This window comes from Notamacropus eugenii, chromosome X (genome assembly GCF_028372415.1).
Source record: "Notamacropus eugenii isolate mMacEug1 chromosome X, mMacEug1.pri_v2, whole genome shotgun sequence".
Classification (NCBI taxonomy): domain Eukaryota; kingdom Metazoa; phylum Chordata; class Mammalia; order Diprotodontia; family Macropodidae; genus Notamacropus; species Notamacropus eugenii.
Genome location: NC_092879.1, coordinates 1192933 through 1215938, shown reverse-complemented (window position 1 = coordinate 1215938; position 23006 = coordinate 1192933). Strand labels below are relative to the sequence as shown.

Here is a 23006-nt window from a genome sequence, read left to right as displayed (position 1 = left end):
ACAAAACCTAATTACAATGTGAGAACTCCTTTCTCATGACAAAATGTACTTAAGACAGTCAATTTCTGTACTAAGCCAGCCAGTTCTGATCCTGGCTCCACAGGGCTATGTAACCGTTTTCTTTATGGGGAACTGATTAATTAATTAAATCATAAAATGTATGCATTTAGCCTGTTGTCTTTTCTCTAACCAAGTTTTCAGGTCAACAGAATGCAAGGTATGATTGAATTTTCTTTCCACACAAGTCATAAAATTATGGTTCATACTGATGGCTAATATCAGAGACAAAACTGCTTTCAGAGAGAGCAGTGGGGGAGGTTGGCTGCTTGAAAACATACTTTTTTCTTTGTTCTGAAAAGGCTTCTTCCTACATAACAAAAAGAACTGGGAAGCCAACTTGAGTCCACAAAGGATAACGATGAGAGCCATAAACCCACCTTTATTACTGAATACATCAGGAGTAGTTGGGGCAGTTGCAGCAACCAGAAATGACACAGAAATTGGAAGAGTCAGCCCTGAATCCCCAAGCACGAAGAAAGAGGGCTGCTGGTCCAGTAAACTGTCCTCCAGGAAAACCTATAGGCACAATCAATGTAATTAGAATAACCTGGATTCAAAGCCAGGTCCCCTAATTCCAATTCTAGCTGTCTGGATATTATGTTGTCTACTACAGCAGTTAAACTTCATTCTTTCTGTCAATCCTACGCATTTTATTACAAAGACAAAACTTTTGCTATGCCATTACATTAGAAGCCACACTGAGTTACATTTTTTCCAATGTTCTTTTCTGAGAGATTAGAGTTGGCCTGTTTATGTAGTTTCAGGAATATGTAAATATACACACTCAATATATCAAGAATTCCCAAAGGAAATGACACATTTACCAGACGGTGCACATCAACAGCAAGTAGTTGACCGATGTGATGGTATCAATGAATTAAATAGTTTGGAATCGTAGTTTAGAGTGAAAGCATTCTCCCACAAATTCTGTAGCAATTTTGGTTTGGCAGGAGACAAATGAGGACCAGCAGTATTAAAATCTGGATAATTTTTAAAGTGAGGGGAATAGGGATTAGACCTGTGGTAGAGGGACTCCCCAAGTAAGGAAACTCTCTTTGTCTTCTCTGCAATTTATGCATACTAATCTTTTTTTTTTTAAATCAAAATTCTCTTTAACAACTTGGTGAAGCCTATGGACCTCTTCTCAGAATGTTTTTAAGTACATAAAATAAAATACAAAGGAATTAAAAAAAAAAACCAACCAGTTTTATTGAAATAAAAACATAATCCCCCCACCCCCAATCTAAGTGTATGCTTCCTAAAAATCTATCTGTCATGGCCACGAGGTTAGGAACCCATCTTGAGAGCAGCCCAGTGAACTTCGAGGTGAAGAGCCTAGGGTCCCACTTACTGCCTATGGCAGAGGTAGAACTTGAATCCAGATCTTCTTGTCTCCAAAGTTAGCTCTCAGTTCGCTGTTATGATACCTTTGACCTGATAAAAGATTAATAAACTGAATCTAAACATGATTTAAGGAATTCCGACCTCCAATGCAATATTAGATTTTGAACCAAAAAGAAATAAAAAAACAAAACAAACTTGATAACTCACAGTGTTCAGTTCTTTAGTTGGCAAATTGTTTCCAATGTTTAAAGTTGCTGCTGAGTTTCCTGGGGAAGAAAAAATAATACTTCCATATAATTTTCTCGAATACAACAAGAATAATGCTGAAATTCATTTAAATTAAAACCCAGCGCACACTATTTAAGAATGACTTTTTAAATCTAAGAAACAATTACTTATTATAGATGTCTAGATAAAAAGTTCCACTAGAGCAGTAACTGCATTTATCTAATCTTTGCATCTCCACCTGCAGTGTTCTGTACAGAAACACAACAGGTATGTAAATGTGGGTATAAAGTGACAAGTACAAAATAAGCAATGGTCCCAATTTTCTATAGAATGAATAGGGTCTAACAGTATTGTTACTCACAAAACTCGTCTCTGAAAAAAAGTTATTTGACCAACAAAAAAAAAAAAGGCTTTACTGGAGAAATACAGAGGAAAAGTTATTTTATAGAGTGAAACCTCAGTTATTTCAATGTATGTGTGAATTCATAAGAGTAGCTACTCCCTTTACTGGTACAAGTCACAATCTGTGTGATTCCTTCCTATACATGCCTTCCTGTAAATCCTCCATACGGAATCTACTCAAAGTATGGAAATCAACTTCTGGATCTTTAGTATCTTATGGACACTGGTGCAGCCTTCAGACTGACAGACTGCTTTCCCGCTTTTATGAATATCCTGCTTCTCCTTTTCTTGTGTATTTGTCCTTGATGACCCCTTTATGCTACTTCTGGCGTAGGAATTATGGTTAATTTGCAGCAGCACTTTTCTACTGTTATATATCTTTCTATTGCTCTTTAGATCATGTGTAAGTTTAATTCCTCTGAGATCACAGTGTTTGACATTCTGCAGCCAAAATGTATCCACAGGGCTCCAAAACAACAGACTTTTACAGTAGTTAGTAACTTCTCAAATGCAATCCAACCCTAGTTCCTTCACAGTCCATCCACAGCTCCTGTCCAAAATACAAATGAACTAACGGACTTCCCAGGCGTACGTACCATAGTGGAAGACATAATCTTCAACTGTTTCCATGAGGAAAGTCACTCGATCTCTTTCGAAAGGTGCGGCTCCCACGGAGGTGGCCCTGTGGTCTTCAAGGGTTCAAAATAATGCAGAAAATGTCAAGGGCAAGTAAGACTACCTGAGGAAACTGCTTGTCAATTGGCAAAACCTCTTCTGTTTGAACTTTGTATGGAATATATTCCAAGGATGTGGACATTGGAAGAACACCCAACCCCCTGTTTTGTTTCTCATTTAATACTGAAATCAGGAACTATGATAATAACATTAGCTAACACTTACATAGCTCTTTACCAATATTCATTCCATCCTCACAGCAATCAAGTGAATTAAAACCATCATTATTTGGATTTTATAGATAAGGAAGGTGAGGCTGAAAGTGATTTGCCTTGGGTCACACAGTTAATAAGCGTTTAAGGCAGGACAAGTAGACTCCACCTAAACTATTCTACACTCTAAATTGTAGGGAACTTGCGGTTTTCTCCTTTGTTCTCAGAGAGGAACATGACTTCAAGATGATATGACTTACACTTGACTTGGATATGACAGAAGGAGGGCTGTGCAAAGTCATCAGTCTCACTTTCTCCTCCATGGCCATCTGGGTCCAGGGGCCAGATATTCACCAGGAGGCCTGGAGATGGCCCAGGATACAGTGTGAGACCCTGGCCATCTTAGGCTAAGATCTTTCCAGATTCTCACTTTGAGTGCCCTACACCCATTCAAAGAAGAGGCTTCTTTAAGTACTTGCTCAAGGGAGGACCCCTTTTAATAAGAGGGAAAAAAAAAATCAAACTAGGAGGGGAAGACTCTCAGGGTTCCTGGGTAAAAGAGAAACAGATACTATTTAGTAATTACTTTCACTCTGTGCTGAGTAGGTGGGGACCTGGTGTCCAAGCTTTGAGCTCCAGAATGAATTGCGCTTAAGGCTTGTTCTTTGAGCAAGAAATGCAGCCAGTAAATCCAAAGCAGAAAAGGCAGTCTTTGGCCATGGAAGTGTACTTTCCCCTGCAGAGGGAAGGGGAGAAGAGGAGAGGAGAGGAGAGGAGAGGCTACACTCACTCCAAGGTTGTGTTTGTCCTTCCTTTTCCCAAGAGGATCATGACATCAAGATGATGACATGGCACAGTGAAGAAGGCACTGCATTTGTGATCAGGAAGGACAAGATCAAAAATCTACTTCAAATAATTATAATCTGCATAACTCTACCTCAAAATTGTGAGGATCTGTGTAAAGTGCTTTGCAAACCTTATATAAATGTCAGCTGTAAATATCCATCATTCCATCCATTTGATCATCTATAGACAATTAAACCAATACAGACAGAATCTGTAGTTCATTCTTAAAAGAACTTAATATTTACAAAAAATCTTTTGAGGCTAAATTTTGCTGCGCTGGATCAAATGTTCTTTTTTTTAATAAACAAATAACAGACACACCAGGACCTTTTGTTTTCTATGCTTTTCTGTTAACTGTATGATTAAAGTGGCCTAATGTAGAACACTATTGGATGGACTATTTCCATTCTTTGTTTCATCAAAGCTCTTTCTGAGGTGTTTATACGCTACACTCAAAAGATTTTGTAGAAATGATCAGATGATCTATTCTATTCTATTCTACTCTACAGGAATCTGTGATCCTTTCCATTTTTCAGGAATCTTTACTTTCTTAAGATATTTTGAAAACTAGATCCCCATGTGCCTTTAAATTTGTGCTATCTTCAAGGTCGATTTCTTCTGCATATGCTGGGATCAGAACCAGCAAGTCTTCACAGTTCCATTTCTTAGCTGCCACTACATACCTATTATAAAATCACTGAGATGGGGAATCAAATATTGTGGTCCTATTATCAGTCCTGATGACCATCAACTGCCAAAACATTGGAACAGATTCATTCTAACTCATGTCTACTGATCATCTTTCCAGGTTCATTCAAATATCAACTGGAGATGTTCTGCTTTAATTAGGTCTTGCACTAAGTACTCTACAATTGAAAAGTTCAAGTAGGTTGCTGCCTATAATCACATACAATATGTTCTCATCGAAATTTACTTCCTACGGTACTGGCTTTAACTGGAGCTTTAACCAAACAATCACCTCACCAAAGAAAAGAAGGCGAAATGACCAACCAGAGTTTTCTTATCTGTTAGGATATAATCAGTTCCATCTTTTGAGCTATTTAGCAAAAATATCCGGGGCTGATGTTCCTAATTCATTTAAATGGGCTATACAGCAACACTTGAAAAGATTTACGATTTCATCAGTAAGTATTCTCTAGCCAATGCAGATCACAAGTCCTCTGCCCCTTAGTGGACAGACCATTTCATTGGCTACTATGCACCATAGCTCTCACAAAAAAAGGTCAGCTCATAGTCAGCTTTCTCATGATGTTCCTCAACTTAACTCTTCTGGTTCGATATCACCATTCAGAGCTTGTGTTCTGGTAACACAGTGTAATGGTAACTGAAATGGGAAGATCTTTCCCATCCATTAATAGGCTCATGTGACCTCAGACAAGGAAGTCTGAGTCACATGGAGCCTGTAGTGGGAGGAATCTGCTGAACAGGTGAAGCAGGAAATAAGTCAGGGCAGGCAGAGCCTGGAAGGACAGAGAAAGCAGGCAGCTGGTTGGGAGTGAAAGAAGGGCATTTTGCTAAGGGGAGCCTGTTTGTGGGAAGGTCTGGTAATGTGTATAGACTTCTTGGTTACTATGATAGATTTGGCTTTCTGGTGTTTAAATAAATGTTTTGGTTCTTGCTTCCATGTGGAGAGTCTGTTATATTTTGTGATTCAGAACTGTGCTGGCATATTCGTAGCTGTCGTAGGAACTATGATTATCACACTGGCGCTACACACGGTCTTCAAAAAACTCAAGGTCGTCATGCCCAGATGAAACGCCAGTGTAGGATTTCAGTGGAAAGTCTGCATATCTGATTCATTTCACCATTCCCTAAACCTTTATTAAGCCCCTATAAGCCTTTATTAAGCCCCTAGAATGTACAATGCACAATTTTAAGTGCTAGAGGAGAGCCAAAGACAAATAAAACAGTCTTGGCCCTCGAGGGACATATGATGTCATAGAAGAAATGCTAACATATGTAATGCAAATGACTCATGCATGCGAGAGAAGTAAAGTGCCAGTAGATACAATGAAGGTGAAAACTTTTAGCTGCAGGGCTAGGCAGAGATCCTGGAAGGTTACAAGGAAGAGACATACATCAGGAACACAATAGATCAAAACATAAACCAGCAGTACCGTAAAGGTTTAAGCTACTATAATCTCACAAGTAAAACTACTTCCTAATCACCCTCTTTATAGAAAAACAATTTCTCCCTACCATGACTATTTTAGCCATGAAGGCAATTCAGAGAGGTAAGAGAAAGCAGATTTCTGCATCTCAATTTACCTTTAATTTATATTTTGTGTTTTAAAGGTAGTCAGTTAAGATTTTAGAGTAAGAAGAGGTTACTAAGGGTCTATCATCTATTAGCATATGGACAAGAGCTGCAAAAACATCTAAAGGAAAAGATAGTCAAAGACTGCTATATTAAATCACCTGTTGATGTTTTCTTGCCAACTGCTGATCCAACTGCTTCGTTGTTAATACGCTTAGGGTTCGAATGTGCTGAACTGTTTTCACCACCAGCAAAATATCACTGAGTTTGTTCAAAAAACAAATTTTGGGGGGCTATTGACACTGTTTTACTTCCATGCTCTGGGCTTTTCAACTTAAAACTGGGATATGATCGAGGGCTTCTTAAAGGTTCATGTGGAGGCTTGATTTCATTCCTCTCTACATCTAATTGCTCTGTCACTTTGCAAGCACACATATCTGAATTATTTGACATCTTATCAAATTGAAGTTTAAAATCATACATACTTAAGGGAAGAAAATGTTTAAGAGACAGTTGCTTCAGTTAAACTGTATTACAGATTTACAACTAAGTTAAATGTTCCTCTATGTTGCAAATACAGTTTCAAAGAACATAAAAAGGCAATATGTTTAATTCCCTTACATTTATAGCATAAATGATTTTTGTTCATAAATAACATGAATACTACATGAAACATTTAATGCAAAAGGTATATAAGCTAAATCAAAATTAAGAGGGGATTTGATCAATTATATCATGCAACAACATTTTTTACAAAGAAATCAGTAACAATATGCAAGGATGTAGAATTCAGAACAATGGTTTTACATGATGGCAAAAAGAAACATTAACATGGTAAGAGTTCTCAATTTATACACATCAAACAATTCAACAGTTAAATTTATTTTGTAAAAAGTTGTGACAGAAGAAGAAATAGACAACACTATGACAATAGTATGGGACGTTGCTATAAAACTGTGACCATAAAATGATTAACAATAAGTCAAATGTGAACTGCTTACACAATAAGCTGGAATGAATATACATATGTACACACAAATATGTGAGCAAAATGGGACGTATACTTTTCAAGTACACATGAAAACTTGCAAAAATAAATCACATGCTAATTCAGAGAAGTCATATGTAAATTAAAAATCCCAGAAATTGGAATTTACAATATAACATAAGCAAAAGGTATACAACTATATGGCAACTAAAAACAGTAAGAATGACTTGCAGAAAAGATTCAGAAAAACAATTAAGATTTAAAAGACAATGACAACACCATATAGCAAAACCTACGTGGGGCAGCTAAAGCTTCCAGGGAGGAAATTTATATGGCCAAAGGTCTACGGTGGTATGAAAACAATGGGAAAAATCCATCAAGCTTAAAACGTAAAGCTCTAAGTAAGGAACAAAGTAATAACACAAGTAAAAATCAAGAAATGATAAAAAATAAGAGCAGAAATACATAGAAATTGATTTTTGCACAAAATAAAAAAATTCATAAACCATTATCCAATTTTATTCGAAAAAAGGAGAAAATGCAAATCAACAAAACTATCAACGAACTGGAGACAAGAAACATAAAAGGAAGCCATATTATGACAGAATATTACATATAAATATATTCTAGCAAATGTGACAGCTAAAAAATGTGATTAACTACAATGATCATCCTACCAAATAACAGAAAAAAATTATTTATTAAATGCTTACTACGTAACCACACACTGTGCTGATGTCACAGCACAACTAGCACAACAGCAAAAGTGTAAGGAGAAAAATTTGGTAATTGCAGAAGGACTAAGACAAATGATCAAAGAATTATCCCTCTCCCCGCAAAATTAACAAAATAAAACAAGGACAGGCAGGATGTTTCCAGCTCTCCAAGAATAAATGATCGCTTTTACACAGATGATTCTGTTTATGAATATAGAGAAAGAGGGAATATACATTTTATGAGGAAAATATGGTGTGAATTTTGAAAATCCCATAAAGGCTACATAATGAAGAAGAAAATCATATTCCTATCTTATGAATTTACATGTAAAAATATTAGACTGATAATTAAGCAGGCCTTCCCCTAAGCATAAAAAGTTAGCTGAAAAAGGGAAAAACTGTCTTCCAAATAAAAAAATACTGAAGAGACTTTATAGGACCAGACAAAGTCAAAGTGAAATTTACGTAGGAAAATAAGCAAGAATATCAAGAAATATACGAGGAAGAAAGAGCTGAAAAGTATTCTTGCATACCTAAATTTTAAATCATAATGCGAAGCTGGTAGTGAAAAATAAAAAAAAAAATCCACCAATGCTCTAGATATACTAGCTGTCCTACTAAGTGAATGATAAGTGTTAACGTTATAACAACTATTCAAAGAAAACGGTCAACCTCACTTATAATCAGAGACGCAAACAGAAACAACTAGAAGGTACAACCACCTCGTAACCTATTAAATGCATCAAAATGATAACTCAATGCTACTTAGACTGTGCAGCAATAGGTGTCCTCTTTCCACACTGCTAGAATTACAACCCTGTATCATCTTTTTGGAAAGCAATCACACTAAAAATTTAAAAACTAATAACTCTCTGAATAAGTCTGCAGTTGGGATTTTATACTGAAATCATAATCAAAAACAACAAAAACAGCTCTCTGAACAAAATTTATCCTATCAATATTATAGGCAATTGCAAAAAAACCCCCCAAAACCCCAAACCCCAAACGTAGAAACAACCTAAATGTCCAATAGGTGAAATGTTTAAGGAAATTGTAATATGCTGATGTTAATAAAATATTATATTGCAATTAAGACTTACAAGTATGAACTATATTAAAAATCTGGAAAGAACTATAGGAAATAGAGGGAAAGAAGCAGAAGTAGAAGAATGCATACACACTAACTACAACTTTGTAAGAACAAAGTTAATTGAAAATGAAAGAACATGAACCAATTCTCTAAAATACCAATAATTAGAGTAATGCAAATGTATGCAACTTTAAGGTTTTTACTTCACACTTCACAGACTAAAAAACATAACCAAAGAGGAAAATGACAAATGCTGAGGGGACTGGGAAAATAGATACACTAGCGGTAGTACACTACTGAGAGAGCCAGGAAACGATCAAGACATTCTGGAAAGCAATTTGGAACTATGTCCCAAAGTTACATAACCTCTGATCTGGCCTCACCAATATGAGGCCAATGCCTCAAAGAAGGGGGGGAGTGGAAGAAAGGACCTACAGGTACAAAAATATTTTTAGTAGCAGTTTCTCTGACAGCCAAAAAAATGGGGAAAGTAAAGAGGTGCTCTCCTATAGGGGAACGGCTAAATATACTGTGGTATGTGAACAAAATCAAATATTACCGTGCCATAAGAAATGATGAAATGAACAGGCTCAGAGGAAAGGGGGAAAACATCATGAACTTATGCAGAATAAAAGGAGTTGTCTTAGGAGAAGGATTTATACAATAACAATATAAAAATTATTTGAAACACATTAGGATTCTAATCAAAAAACTGATAAAGCACAATTCCAAAAGAATGACGATAGAACATGTCACTAATCTTGTGACAGAGAGGTGATGAATTTAAAATAAAGACATACATGAACAGGTTTGGACAAGGCCAAGGTGGGAATTTATTTTGGCTGGACTATGAAACTAAGGTACGAGTGGCTTTATTTTTTTTCTACCTGCTCAAGGAGAGCAAAAGTTGGTGGGTGGTACAAAACAAGGTTTGAAAAACAAATAAAAATCACAAAGGTATTGATGTGTGATGTGTCATATTAATTTCAATATAATTTATTGCTGCTCAGTGGTATTGCTCTGAATTAAAACTCAGAAACACACCGCCAAAGAAGAGTGATGACAATGTACTTCATCATCTTGCTACTAATAAAAAAATTAGTTCAGTGTCTTGTTTTGGTAAGGCAGGACTGCTAGAGATATTAGCATTATTTTTAAAGAATGGAGAGTATGATTGAAAAAATGTGTGAAGTTCACTGGATTTTTATTGTTTTATTTTTAAATAATTGTATTGCTAAAAACATATAGGCTGCATAATAAAATTTCTTTTAAAATTTTTAAAGAAAGATTCCCATTCAAAATGGTTCTTAAAAAAAAGAAAGGACAAAGAATGTAGATGAGAAAAGAAAAACTAAAATATTGTTGAGAGCTTATGCAGTGAATTTAATTTTAAATTGCTATTAGGTAAATTATATTGACATTTTATTAAAAACAATCTTCAACAGTAAGAGAGAAAAGCTTTACTTACTCTTGACTACAGGGGGAGTAAATTTTCATTATTTTGAACCTGACACAAACCTTTTCACATAAAAATTTTTAAAAATCTATTACAGGTTTTTTAATGACTATAGTAAATTTAACATGACAATACCTTGCTTGTCTGTTTATGTGTTATTTTTTTTTTCTAAGAACACAAAGCGGTAAAAGGGAAAAGAGGGCACAGAATCTCAAATCAATTAGGTGTATAACAAATTTTAAATAATGACCTTTGTTTTGTGATTTTACCGGTTCAGGGAGTTCCCAATACCAACACAAGTGTTCTGTCACTTAAGAGTTCTTTAGGAGTTTCCTGGGGCACTAAGAGGTTAAAGTGTTTTGCTCAGGATCACACCATCTATGCTTCAAGACTGGACTTGAACCCAACCAGGTATCTCCTGACACTCAGGCCCATCTATTAGGCTATCTGCTTTCCAAGTGGAGAATTCAGGGCCAAAAAATAAAGTCCTCTGCATTCTAGCTCTGCATGGCTACTTTCTGTTTCCTCACAGGACATTCCATCTCCTGCCCCTGTGACTCTGCACCGGAAAAACAGTAATTAATGTTTGCAAAGTACTTTCTAAACATTATCCCCTTTCATCCTCACAACCACCCTAGAAGGGTAACCCTAGCTAAGTGCCTGAGGCCAGATTTGATCTGGCTTTTCCTGACTGCATGGCCAGCATATTATCCCCGGGGCCAACTAGCTTCACTGTACCTTTTACCCCTTAAACTTTAGAAGGTTCTTGAATTTCCTAGTTGTATTAAAGGCTCAAGCTCAAAGGCTACCTCTTGTAACACTCACTAGGCTTCTCCTTCACCCACCCTCCCCCCAAAACAACCTCACTTGGGCTATATTTTGCTTTTACGTACCTGTACTCGTGTTTTCCCTGGGTAGAATTTAAGTTCCTTGAGAAAAGGGCGCAACTCCTTTTTGTCCTCTCCCCAATTTTCTAGCACAGCGTCTGGCACACAGTGGATCTTTAGAAAGTGCTTGTTGAATAGAAGGGAAGTGAAAATGAACTGCACAGGTCTGCCATTTCAAAGAGTTACTGCTGAAAAGTAATGAAAATAGCTGTGACAGAACAAGGGATAGTGATACTGCCAGGGGTAGGATTTTTCTCCTTTATACTACACCAGGAGGCCAAAAAAAAAGTCTGTAATCTTCAAAACTCATGTAAAATAAAGACTCACTTGATTGCACAAAGACATGTTTTCCCAAGGTCACAAAAATAATGCTACAAGTTCGTTCGGAAGATGTCCAAAACCAATTCTCTCTTTAAACACCTGTTTTTCAGGTAAGCTGATCGTCTCAGTGATACCACTTTATTGAAAGGGGAAGCTTATGCTACTGAGTTCTTTATACATAATGTACCACCACCAATGCAATAAAATCAAAAAGGTGTGCAATGGTGGAAGTCTCCTAATCGCTAAAGAGAGATAAAAGCAGGCTAAATAAAGCCAGTTTGATAGTGTCTCTGAAACAGGCAGGGTCCTAGACACTTCAATCAGGTGAAACAGTTTAGGGTTTACCATCCAGTCAAAGGGCTAATGCCATGTGCCTACTGCCTCAGGGTGTTACCCAGAGGGGTTTAACCACAGCAGGGCAACCTGAGTTTGATCTCAGGGCACCAAAATGGAGAGAATACAAATACCTTAAATAATGGTTTGGGATTATTTTTAAAATTTGTCACGTTAATATTTTAGCAGATTTTTCACTTCTTTGGCAGCACAGAAACAAGAGAGCATAGTACAATGAGTCCAAGAGCTATTAGTCAAAAGTGGAAAATTACCAGGAAAGAAACCCCTATTTTATAAGAGTTGCTGGGAAATCTAGAAAAGTAGGTTAACAAAAATTGGATTCAGACCATCACCTTATAGTGTATACAACGAAAAAGCTCACAATGGATACGTGTCCTTTATTTTAGAAGCAATACCATTTTTAAAAAAAATCCAAGATTATCTTATCAAGTACTTTTCAGAAGTATGGGGGGGGGGGCATTCTTAACCAAACAGAGAGAAGCAAAATTATTAAATAGATCATTTTGATTACATGACAGTGTATGCTTTCCAGTACTGCTTTTGCATAAACAAAATGAACGAACCTAGGCTAAGATAACTGGGGAGAAATTTTTCCATCAAATTTCTCTGATAAGCAATAATAATAAATGAAAATGGCAATCTCAATATCCAAGATACATGAAAAACACAAAAAACCAAAGTCATTCCCCAGTTGTTATGTGGTCAACACGATACAAACAATTCTTAAAAGAATGACAGAGTATTAAACAAAAATTATACAAAAGACTCCTTCAAATGACCAAAAAAGCAAACAAATCAAAACTCAAAAGATTTCACCTCACATCAAGAAAAGTGACAAGCAGTTACAGAAACATGGTTACAGGCATGAATGAAGGGGATTTGCTAAAAAAAAAAAAAAAAACTCCTCTTTTTACAATCAACTTAAATTCCAAGAAGAAAATCAACTGGGATCTCTAAGGAAATTTACAAACTGTTCCTACTCCAAACTTTTCTGTAGGACCTGGTGAACCTGGTAGCCCTTGATCACTCACTTTTCACTCTATCTTCCATACTACCCCAACTCTACTCAGTGATTAAGGGCAGCTAGGTGGCGCAGTGGATAGAGCATCAGTGCAGGAGTCAGGAGGACCTGAGTTCAGATCTCACCTCAGACACTTGATACTCGATAGCTGTGTGACTTTGGGCAAGTCACTTAACCCCAATTGCCTCATCCTGGGTCATCGACAGTCATCAGAATGAATATCTGGTGGCAGGATTCTCTCTGGAAGAGAAGTGAGGCTGGTGACTTAAACAGCCCCCTCCCTCACTCCAAACAAAGTCAAGTGCAAGTCATGTCATCATCTCTGATGGCATAGTCCTCTCCTGCAAGGAAGGATGAGCACACAATCAATCAATCCTTTAGTGAGTCCCTGCCTGAAACCTTCATATCCCAACAATGCCCAGCCTGATTGGTTTTTGAGACAGGCTCACCCTCCAGACTATTTCCACCCCTTCTGCCATGAAGATAAGCCACCAGAACCCATTCCTCACCACCCCCACCACACTCTGTCATCGTAATGACTGACACCTGAGTGTCACTGTACAAACCCCATTCTTTGTTATCAACTGCCCCACTTTCTTTTCTCATCCCCCTCATCATCAAGGTACCACTCCAGGTCTATCCAACCCTGTTCACCGTGTTCTCTGGAATGCCTCTTCCATGAGGAACAAATCTGCTTTTATCTTAAACCCTTTCCTTTCTCATTCCTTCCATCTTCTTGCACTCTCTGAGACCTGGCCCCATTCTGATGACACAATGCACCTAAACCACCCGTTCCAGAACTGGCTGCATTTTCACCCATGACCCTGCTTGACGCCAGGGAGTCTGAACACTTTCTCCTCACCATGGGCACTTCCAAGCTTTCGCTGTCTCCATCAGCCAGTAACCTCTTTTCAATCTCCTTTAATTCTAGTCCTTCCCCCTATTATTTCCAACATGTCTTGCGTGTAGCATATGTATGTATGTGTGTATGTATGTGTGTGTGCGTGTGTGTGTTTACATGTTGTCTCTCCAATAGACTGTAAGTTCCTTGAGAGCAGGAACGTTTTCTTGTCTCTCTTTGTATCTGTAGCACTTAGTACAGGGTCTGGTACACAGCAGGCACCTGATAAATGTTTACCGAGGTTCCATTTAATTCATACTAATTACCCAATCAAGATGCTGGTAATGGCTTCCATACCCCTCCAGGACAGGAGTTAAGTGCTTATCTAACAGTCATTCTCTCCTCCCCGACTTTGGGCCTCATTCTAGGGTTCTTCAAGACACGTATTGGTAAGTCCCCAAACATCCTACCTTCTCAGTCCCCAAATCCTATTCTTTGCCCATGACCCTACCTCGGCTAGACAGAGATGGCCATACCCTTATCTTGCCATCACTCGCTAGGATTCCACTGCCATGTTCACGAACTCTGAAATTCCTTTATCTGACCATAGTCTGTGGTTATTTTGCCTTTCCCTCTGCCTTGCAACCCTCACCCTATCCTTACGCTGCATCCCCAGGTAAGGGGACAGGAGCACATGCGGGAATAGAAGAGAGCACACAGACACCAAACTATTCAAGGCACAGCCTGGGCAGGCTCGGGAACAAGCAACTGCCCCCAGCTCCTTCAGGAGTCAGCTTTTGCTTAGAAATTGACAACATGGTTACATCCCAAGGTAAGGACACGCAAACATACATTTCCTGGGAGAGCACGCAGAATACAATACAACGTATAACCTTTACAGCCCTTACAGTATTTAACTTTTACGACCCATTGTCCTGTCTTCATGACATAGAGTTCTATACAATGTACTTAGGGGATATTCTGCCCAGCCAGGTTCCCAAGAAAGCATGCTTGATCTCACAGTTATGTCCCTGCAGTTGCATACACATGTACAACTTTTGCTGCTTATGAGGCTTGTGAAATCAAGCTGCAGTAGGATGGAGTCCTGCATCCTGATACTGTGACTCCCCCAATCCCTTCCCCCTCAGTTCCTTCTCAGGCCATCGTTCCGGCACTCACTAGACTCTCCAATTTCTTTACTTTGATCCCATGATGAACCAGTTCAATTCTACTCTGTCTTCTACACTCAAGTCCCTTGCCCCCTTTCCTCGTATTGATCTTTCCCCAGCCTTGGGTCACTTCACCATCTATTATCTTCACTCCTATTCATGTGTTGCTGAAAGAGGCTGGAGGAAATCACAAAACCGTGCTGACTGGATCCACCACACATCTGTTACATAGTTTCAACTGAGCCCCTTACTGAGGCAAGGTCATCTTGCACCTCTCTAATCTGTTGTTCCTGTTGTGTTTGTCTTTCATTCTCAAAGAGGACCATGACATCAGGAAGATGATGCCATGACTTGTAAGTGAACTGTATTTAAGTGAGGGAGGGCTGTGCAAGATCCCCAGCCTCACTTTCTCCTTGGAGCCCTCTGGGACCAGTGGCGAGGTACAGATCGAGACAACTGGAGATGCTCCCCAGTCGATTCACTGGAGCTGGTTAGAAGGCTCAGGGGATAGAAAGCTGGCTCTGGAGCCAGGAAGACCCAAGATCAAATGCAGCCTCAGACACTCACTAGCTTGTGACCCTGGGTAAGTCATTTAACCTCTATTTGCCTTAACCACCAGAGAAAGAAATGGCAAATCACTCCAGTATCTTTGCTAAGAAATCACCCTAGGGGGGCCACAAAGAACTGCAAACAAGTAACTGAACAACAATTGCTTCACTATCCCGCGTACTCTCCTGGATTTTCTAATAATCCTTTTCATCCCTGCTCAAACTTTCCACGCCTCCCCCTAACCCTCCCCCCCAAACTGAAGCCTGTTGCTGAGAACTCCCTGTTGTCCCTTCCTTCTCATCTCACACCACTCAGATTCCTTCCCCACAATCTCCTCCTTCACCTGCCTCACATGAAGGTGGCCCTTCTCCTTGCCAAGGCTAATCCCCTCTACATACATAAGTGATTACATTTCATCCCATCTTTTTCAGCCCAACAGCCCCCTTTTCATCCCCACTTTCTCAATAATCTTCAATCTCTCCCTTTCTACTACACTGGCTTCCTTGCTCCTACCCCACTAAGTCTCTCCTCCATCCTCAAAAAACCTCTCACTCCATCAGTCCAGCCCTGATAACGATCTTCCTACATTTGATGGGGTTCAGACTCTGGGAACTTCCTTGAGCTCCCCTGGAATTTCCTCACTTAACCTGGCTTTTCATACTCAAATGGAGCTCTCCTTGCTTCTCCTCACAGAATCTGGCCTTTCATACACAAATCTGTGATCATTGTCTGTTATCCCTAGATTGCCCTCCCTGCTTCCCACCTAGGCACCCCCAGTCTGATGTCTGTTGATTCTCCTCAAGACCCTTCCTAAACCCCTCCTCCCATCACCCTGGACTACCAGACCGCCCCCACCCCCAGATCCCTCCCATACTCTTTTCCATATTTAAGTCCCACCTTGCCTCCATGAAGGCGCTCAGATGCAATCCAGCTCAGACTCTGTCTAGCTGGGATTGTGTCTGGCCCGCTTGTGAATACAAGTGTTACAAATACTTAGGGTCCTTATGAGGCAACCCAATTAGGCGAATCCTTCATAAACTTTGTTTTCTTTGGCTTTAAGAAGGCTTGAGTCAAATTCATTGGAGCATGACCAGGACCGTCGGTATTTTGGGGTCCCTATCACCCCTAAACCTCTTCATTTATGGTTCCCTGACTGGGAAGCTGCTAATCTCAAGTTCTTCTGCTCAGACTGGAAGGAATATAAGCCTCCCCCTCTCTCTATCCCCTACTTGCTCTCCAAGCACCTTGGAAGCGGGTTTTTTGGACCTGCCTTCAGGTCCTAGTATCAGGCAAAGTCTCTGAACTTTCTGGGCGCTAGAGAGTTAAGAGACTCAGGTTGTCGGTCCAGTGGCTGTGTTTGAGGCTGGGGACCTGGGCATACCCTCCAAAGCACAATTCTCTGAACTTTCTGGGCACTAGCAGGTTAGAGAAACGTCAGTTAAGTGGGTGCCCAATTCTCTGGATTTCCTGGGTGCAAGGAAATCAGGGAAAATTCGGTTACTTTTTTGTCCTCTTGTTTTTTTTTTCTCAAGGCTTACTTCCACACCCCCCCCCCCCTTAAGGGGACTTCCAGTCCCAGAAAAAAAAAAGGGGGGGGTCAAAATTCATCAATTCCAGGGAATTTGCCTTTGGGCTGTCTTTTACAAAATTGGGAAAAATTTAACTGCTCAAAAGACCTTAAAGAGCAAAAGTTGGTATTTTTCTGCAACACACTTTGGCCTCAGGATCAGCTGGAGGACAACAAAGTGTGGCCCATGATTGGGACCTTACAAAGTGATATCCTTTTACAATTACAATTATATTGCCTCCCATAGGGAAAATGGATAGAAATACCTTACATAAGGGCCTTTGTAGAACTCTCTCAGGACCCCATTTTCAGGACAGATTGTAAGATGCTTGTAGCTAGAGCCATCCCACAAAAGGGAAATGCGGGTGAATTGGATGTTTTGGATGACCCCCCTGTTTATGGCTCCTAGGATCTTGACCTTACCTCCTTCTCTACCTCCGTTACCGCCATTCCAACCCCCTCCACACCCAGTCCTCCTCCAGCTCCCCAACCTCCTACTGCTCCCCCACGCCCCTAAGCCACCTCTACCCCAACCTTTCCTTTACCCCAACCCCCCCAATGCCTGCCTCATTTGCCTATCCTGTATGTCCTCCCATGCCTCCCTCCATCTCGATAACCCCCCATCAGTTCCCAGCCACTGGGTTTGCTGCGGTGCCTCCTTCTGCAGCTCCTCTTGCTGGGGCAACATTCGCTCAGGCCTTAGGTCCCGCTCCCGTGGCACTCTCTGGGGCACCCCCCCCCCCTTTGATCCCTACTGTTGCTCAGGCACCAGCAGATCTTTCCTCCTGCCAGCCAAATCCCCTGGCCCCGCAGCCTAATCCAGTTCAGCAGGCATTCCCTAGCCCCTCCCTCACAAGAAGTGGGACTTCCTATCTTCCTCCACAAGCCCCTGTCCCCATTGGGCCCTCTGGGCTGTTTCCCTTGAGAGAGGTACCCACCCAACCCAGTGGGACAATCAGGGTACAGGTTCCGTTCTCTCTCTTGGATCTCACCCAGATTAAAGAGAAACCGGGGAGATACTCGGAAGACCCCACTAGGTTCACTGAGGGTTTTAGGGACATATCCCTACAATTTGAACTTTCTTGGAATGATTTACATATTCTTTTTTCTACCTGCTGTACAGCTGAAGAAAAGAGGAGAATCTGGGAACAAGCTCAGAAGTATGGAGATAGTTTGGCGAGTAACGACTCCACGAAATACCCCCCTGGAACAGTGGCTCTTCCCTCCACTGATCCAGGATGGGATTATCAGAAGAGTGAGGATAGGGGAAAAAGGAATCATATGGTATTTTGTTTACTAGGGGGCCTAAAAACCGCATTTAAAAAGCAGGTAAATTTTCAAAAGATTAAAGAGATTACTGAGGGAGAACAGGAAAACCCTGCTCTTTTCCAAGACAGGCTGATAGAGGCCATTAAAAAATACACGAATTTAGATCCTGACTCTGTGGAAGGGGCAACGATCCTTAGTATGTATTTGATTAATCAGTCTGCCCCAGATGTTAGGAGGAAACTACAGAAATTGGCAATGGGACCCCAAACGCCTCAGGCCCAATTACTGGAGACAGCTTTTGGAGTCTTCAACAACAGAGACTTGGTCAAAGCAGAGGAAAAAGAACGGAAAGCCAGAGCTAGGGACAGAGAACATGCTCAGTTATTGGCTGCTGCCATAGCCAGGAAAGGACCTGAGGGTATTCCTGGTAACTCGGGTAATGGTGGATCCTGCTTTCGATGCCACAAGGAGGTGCACTGGTCCAAGGAATGCCCCTCTAGGGCGCTCCCCCAGAGGAAGCTTCCAGGACTGACGCCTCCAGGACGGTGCCCAATATGTGACCAAGAGGGACGTTGGAGGAAGGACTATCCTCAAGGCTGGAAAAGTGGTGGAGCCTCCCCCCAGTACCCTGTCCTCCAGTCCTCTCAGGACTCGGAATGACGGGACAACCCGGGGCTTGGCAGCGCTCCCACTTTCTCCATCTCCCTTGCTGAGCCCTGGGTGGACATGGATGTTGGAGGTAAGATGACCCGATTTATGACTGATACAGGGGCAACGTTCTCTGTTCTAACTAATTACTCTGGCCCTACTTGCCCCTCCACCTGTCGGGTTGCGGGGATAGAAGGGAAAACTAAGGGATGTCGAGAGACATACCCCCTTCCCCTGCTTGTTTGAGGATCTCTTGTTTGAACATTCTTTTCTTATAATCTCCTCTTGTCCCACCCCTTTGTTGGGAAGGGACCTGATGGTGAAATTGGGAAGCCAGTTTTCTCTAGTCAAGCCTCCAATTTCCCTGTTTCCTCCTCTGGTTACCAGACCTTCCCATGTTCCCTTGAATGTGTGGGAGACAGTTAAGCCAATTGTTTGGGACCAGGGAATTCCCGGGAAAGCTACTCATGCCACCCCAGGTGTTGTTCGCCTTAAGAATCCCAATGTATTTCCCCATCGCCGTCAATATCACGTTAAGCCTGAGGCCAGGGAAGGACTACAACCTTTAATTGAAAAATTCCTGAAGTACAAAATTCTTGTCCCCTGTCAATCTCCACGCAACACTCCTATCCTTCCGGTAAAAAAGCCTAATGGAAAATACCGGATGGTCCAAGACCTCAGAGCTGTCAATGAAGCTGTTATCCCATTGCACCCCATAGTCCCCAAACCATATACTATACTCACTCAAATCCCTGGAGATACCCAATGGTTCTCTACTCTGGACCTCAAAGATGCTTTTTTTTGGTATACCTCTCCACGTAGATTCGCAGTTCATTTTTGCCTTCGAATGGACCCTTCCTGGGGAATTAATTCCATGCCAGCTAACGTGGATGGTCTTGCCCTAAGGATTTCGAGACAGCCCTCACCTATTTGGCCAGGCTTTGGGAAGGGATTTAAGAGACCTGGAACTAACAGATAGTAGCCTCCTCCAGTACGTGGATGATATCTTAATCTGTAGCCCCACCCGGGAGGCTTCTCTGACTGCTGCCATAGAGACTCTTGATTTCTTAGGCACTTGAGGTTACATTATAGGGTCTCTTTGAACAAAGTCCAGATAGCCTGCCAGTCTGTAAAGTATCTAGGCCATGAACTCACACCCACTTCTCGCTCCTTAACCTCTGAGAGGAAAAAGACAATTCTGTCTATCCCTGTGCCAGTCACCAAGAAACAACTTGGAGCGTTTCTAGGTATGGCTGGTTTTTGTGGACTCTGGATTCCTAATTTTGGCCTTATTGCTAAGCCCCTCTATGACTCTACTCAAGGCCCAGACCTACTCCCTCTAGAATGGGGTCCCGATCAGGCTACAGCTTTTGAGACTCTGAAGACTAGATTCACCCCTACTCGAGCATTAGCCCTACCAAATCTAGAAAAACCTTTCACTCTGTATGTTGATGAGAGGCTGGGACAGGCTTTGGAAGTTTTAACTCAGTCTTTAGGACCCGACCCCAGACCAGTGGCCTATTTTTCCAAACAATTAGACTCAGTGGCACCTGGATGGCCTGCATGCCTCCGGGCAGTAGCTGCTACAGTTATTCTAATTGAAGAAGCTTCTAAACTCACTCTTGGCCAGCCCTTGGAAGTTTTCATTCCCCACCGACTTCAGAGCATCCTGGAAGCAAAAGGTCACCAGTGGCTGACTAGTGGCAGGCTCACTAAATATCAAGCTCTGCTCTTAGGCACCCCTGACCTAATCCTTCCAGTATGCCGCACACTCAACCCAGCAACCCTCCTACCAGATAGTGTCCCCTCAGAAACCTTGGTTCATGATTGTGAGGAAACCTTGGACTGCGTCTATGCTAGTCGGTCTGATTTGAAGGATTCTCCTCTCTTGAACCCTGAAGCAGAGTGGTACGCAGATGGTTCCAGCTTGATTGAACAAGGGGTTAGGAGAGCAGGGTATGCAGTAGTCAGCCTCTACCCAACCATAGAGGCCAAGCCTCTGCCACTCACTAGAGCCCTAGAGCTAGGTGAAAATAAAAGAATAAATATCTTTACTGACTCAAAATATGCTTCCCATATTCCACATGCCCATGGAGCAATTTGGAAAGAAAGGGGATATCTAACAGCGAAGAATTTCCCTATCAAACATGCTCAGGAGATTTCAAATCTCCTGCAAGCTGCTGAAAAGCCATCTCAGATAGCTGTCTTTTGCAAAGGTCACCAAAAGGGGGAAACAGATCAGGCTACGGGAAATCGCCTGGCAGACGCTGCAGCTAAGAATGCTGCCCGTCAGTTGGCTCTACTGGCTCCTCTACTCCCACAACTCCCTGATTCCTTTACACCTTTCCTACGGCCCCCAGGAACAAGCTTTGGCTAAGGAGAGGGGATATTCTCTCTCCTCCTCTGGGTGGTTTCAGACACCCTCAGGCCAACTGTTTATTCCAGGAGGAAGCCAGTGGAAACTTCTTTTTGTTCTTCATCAGGCCACATACTTGGGAAAAAATGCCCTTCAGTCTCTAGGAAAGCCTATTTTTACTGGCTGCAAGTTGGGAGAAAACAATCCGACAAGTCTGTCGGGCTTGCCCAACTTGTGCCCAGGTAAATCCTGAAGGGGCAGTCAGACCTCCCCCCTCTTTTAAAACCTGTCCAGAGGCGGGGTACTTATCCAGGTGAAGACTGGCAGATAGACTTTACCCACATGCCTCCATGTAGGGGTTTCAAATTGCTTTTGGTTTTTGTTGATACCTTTGCTAATTGGGTACAAGCTTCTCCCTGCACAACCGAAAAGGCTCAAGAGGTGCCAAAATTCCCATTAAAGGACATTATACCTCGATCTGGCTTGCCTAGCTCCTTGCAGAGTGACAACAGTCCAGCCTTTATGTCACAGATAACCCAGTGTGAGGCAAAGACTCTTAAAATCACTTACCACCTTCATTCAGCCTGGAACCCAAAATCTTCAGGTAAAGTTGAAAAAATGAATCACACTCTCAAACGGGTCCTTACTAAACTGTGCATGGAAACCTGGGAAGATTGGATCAAGAATCTCCCAAGTGGACTGCTTAGGGTCCGAATCACACCCAGAGACAGAATTAAGCTTAGCCCCTTTGAACTTCTATATGGGAGGCCTTTTCTAACCTCAAACATCCTTGCAGATTCTGAACAGCACCCTGATCACTGTTTAAAAGGGATAGAATGGAATGTAACTGATCACTGTTTAACAATGAATGTACGAAGATAAGAAATGATGTCAGGATAAAATATTGGATAAGCAGCTAGGTATATAATTCTCGAACTTTGAAGTGTTACATATTGTACTATAGCATTTTTAAGTGGTTCTGAGGTAGGATAAAGCAACTTTGTGTGAATGTTCAGAAATACCTGTTTTCCCTGGCAGTACATTCTACTAAGATACAAGTGAGTTCTAATTGATCTCAGGTCAGTTTACTACAGTGCACATCCTTAGCCTGAGGCAGTTTTCCTCTCTTCCCCTGCCTTTTTTTATTGCTTTTTTTGGGGTGGGGTGGGGGTTGGGGGAGAGGGGGGGAAACTACAGCCTGATTCTGGAATTCCATATGAACGTGTGAGTAGGCTTACTACTTTTATTATATTATTTTACTCTGTTATCCACATTTTGTTAGACAATGATACATGCATATAGATACATAAATATATGTGTGTGTGTGTATTATATATATATATATATATACATAATATACACAATAAATATATATATATATATATATACATATATATATAAAAATATATAGGAAGTCCCTACTATTTATCATGCATTGTGTTACTTAAATTTCAGTAGGTTAGTCCCTGCCCCTGGGGAGTATAGGGTCTATTATTAGAGGAATGAGAAAAATGCATGAATTACTAGAATGGGAGGGGGTAGGAGAGAAATGCTGATAACAGCAATGAGCATGTGGTTTATGGGAATACAGAATAAGCTACTCTCCCTAGGTGAGTCTGGAGTCTAGACTGACTTCATTAAAGGGTTTCTTCTGTGAAGTTTGGATTCGGTCCAAGGGCTGCACTTGAGGGCCACGTGTGGCCCTGGAGGCCTCAAGTTCCCCACCCCT

General features: G+C 41.1%; 1 long non-coding RNA gene across 2 annotated transcripts in view; it reads right to left on the bottom strand.

The window, feature by feature from the left end:
* Window positions 1-437: 437 nt before the first annotated feature.
* The window catches only part of LOC140516239 (uncharacterized), a 33785-nt gene continuing 11216 nt past the window's right edge, over window positions 438-23006 (bottom strand). Inside the window, exons 2-5 of one of the 2 annotated variants that reach the window (XR_011971338.1) lie at window positions 2631-2723; window positions 1612-1670; window positions 1412-1494; window positions 438-576 (exon numbers count right to left, since the gene is read on the bottom strand). This is a non-coding gene — a long non-coding RNA (uncharacterized lncRNA). Of the gene's footprint in view, window positions 577-1411; window positions 1495-1611; window positions 1671-2630; window positions 2724-10383; window positions 10855-11188; window positions 11371-23006 lie in introns of those variants that run through there. The other variant, XR_011971337.1, reaches the window with a different exon arrangement.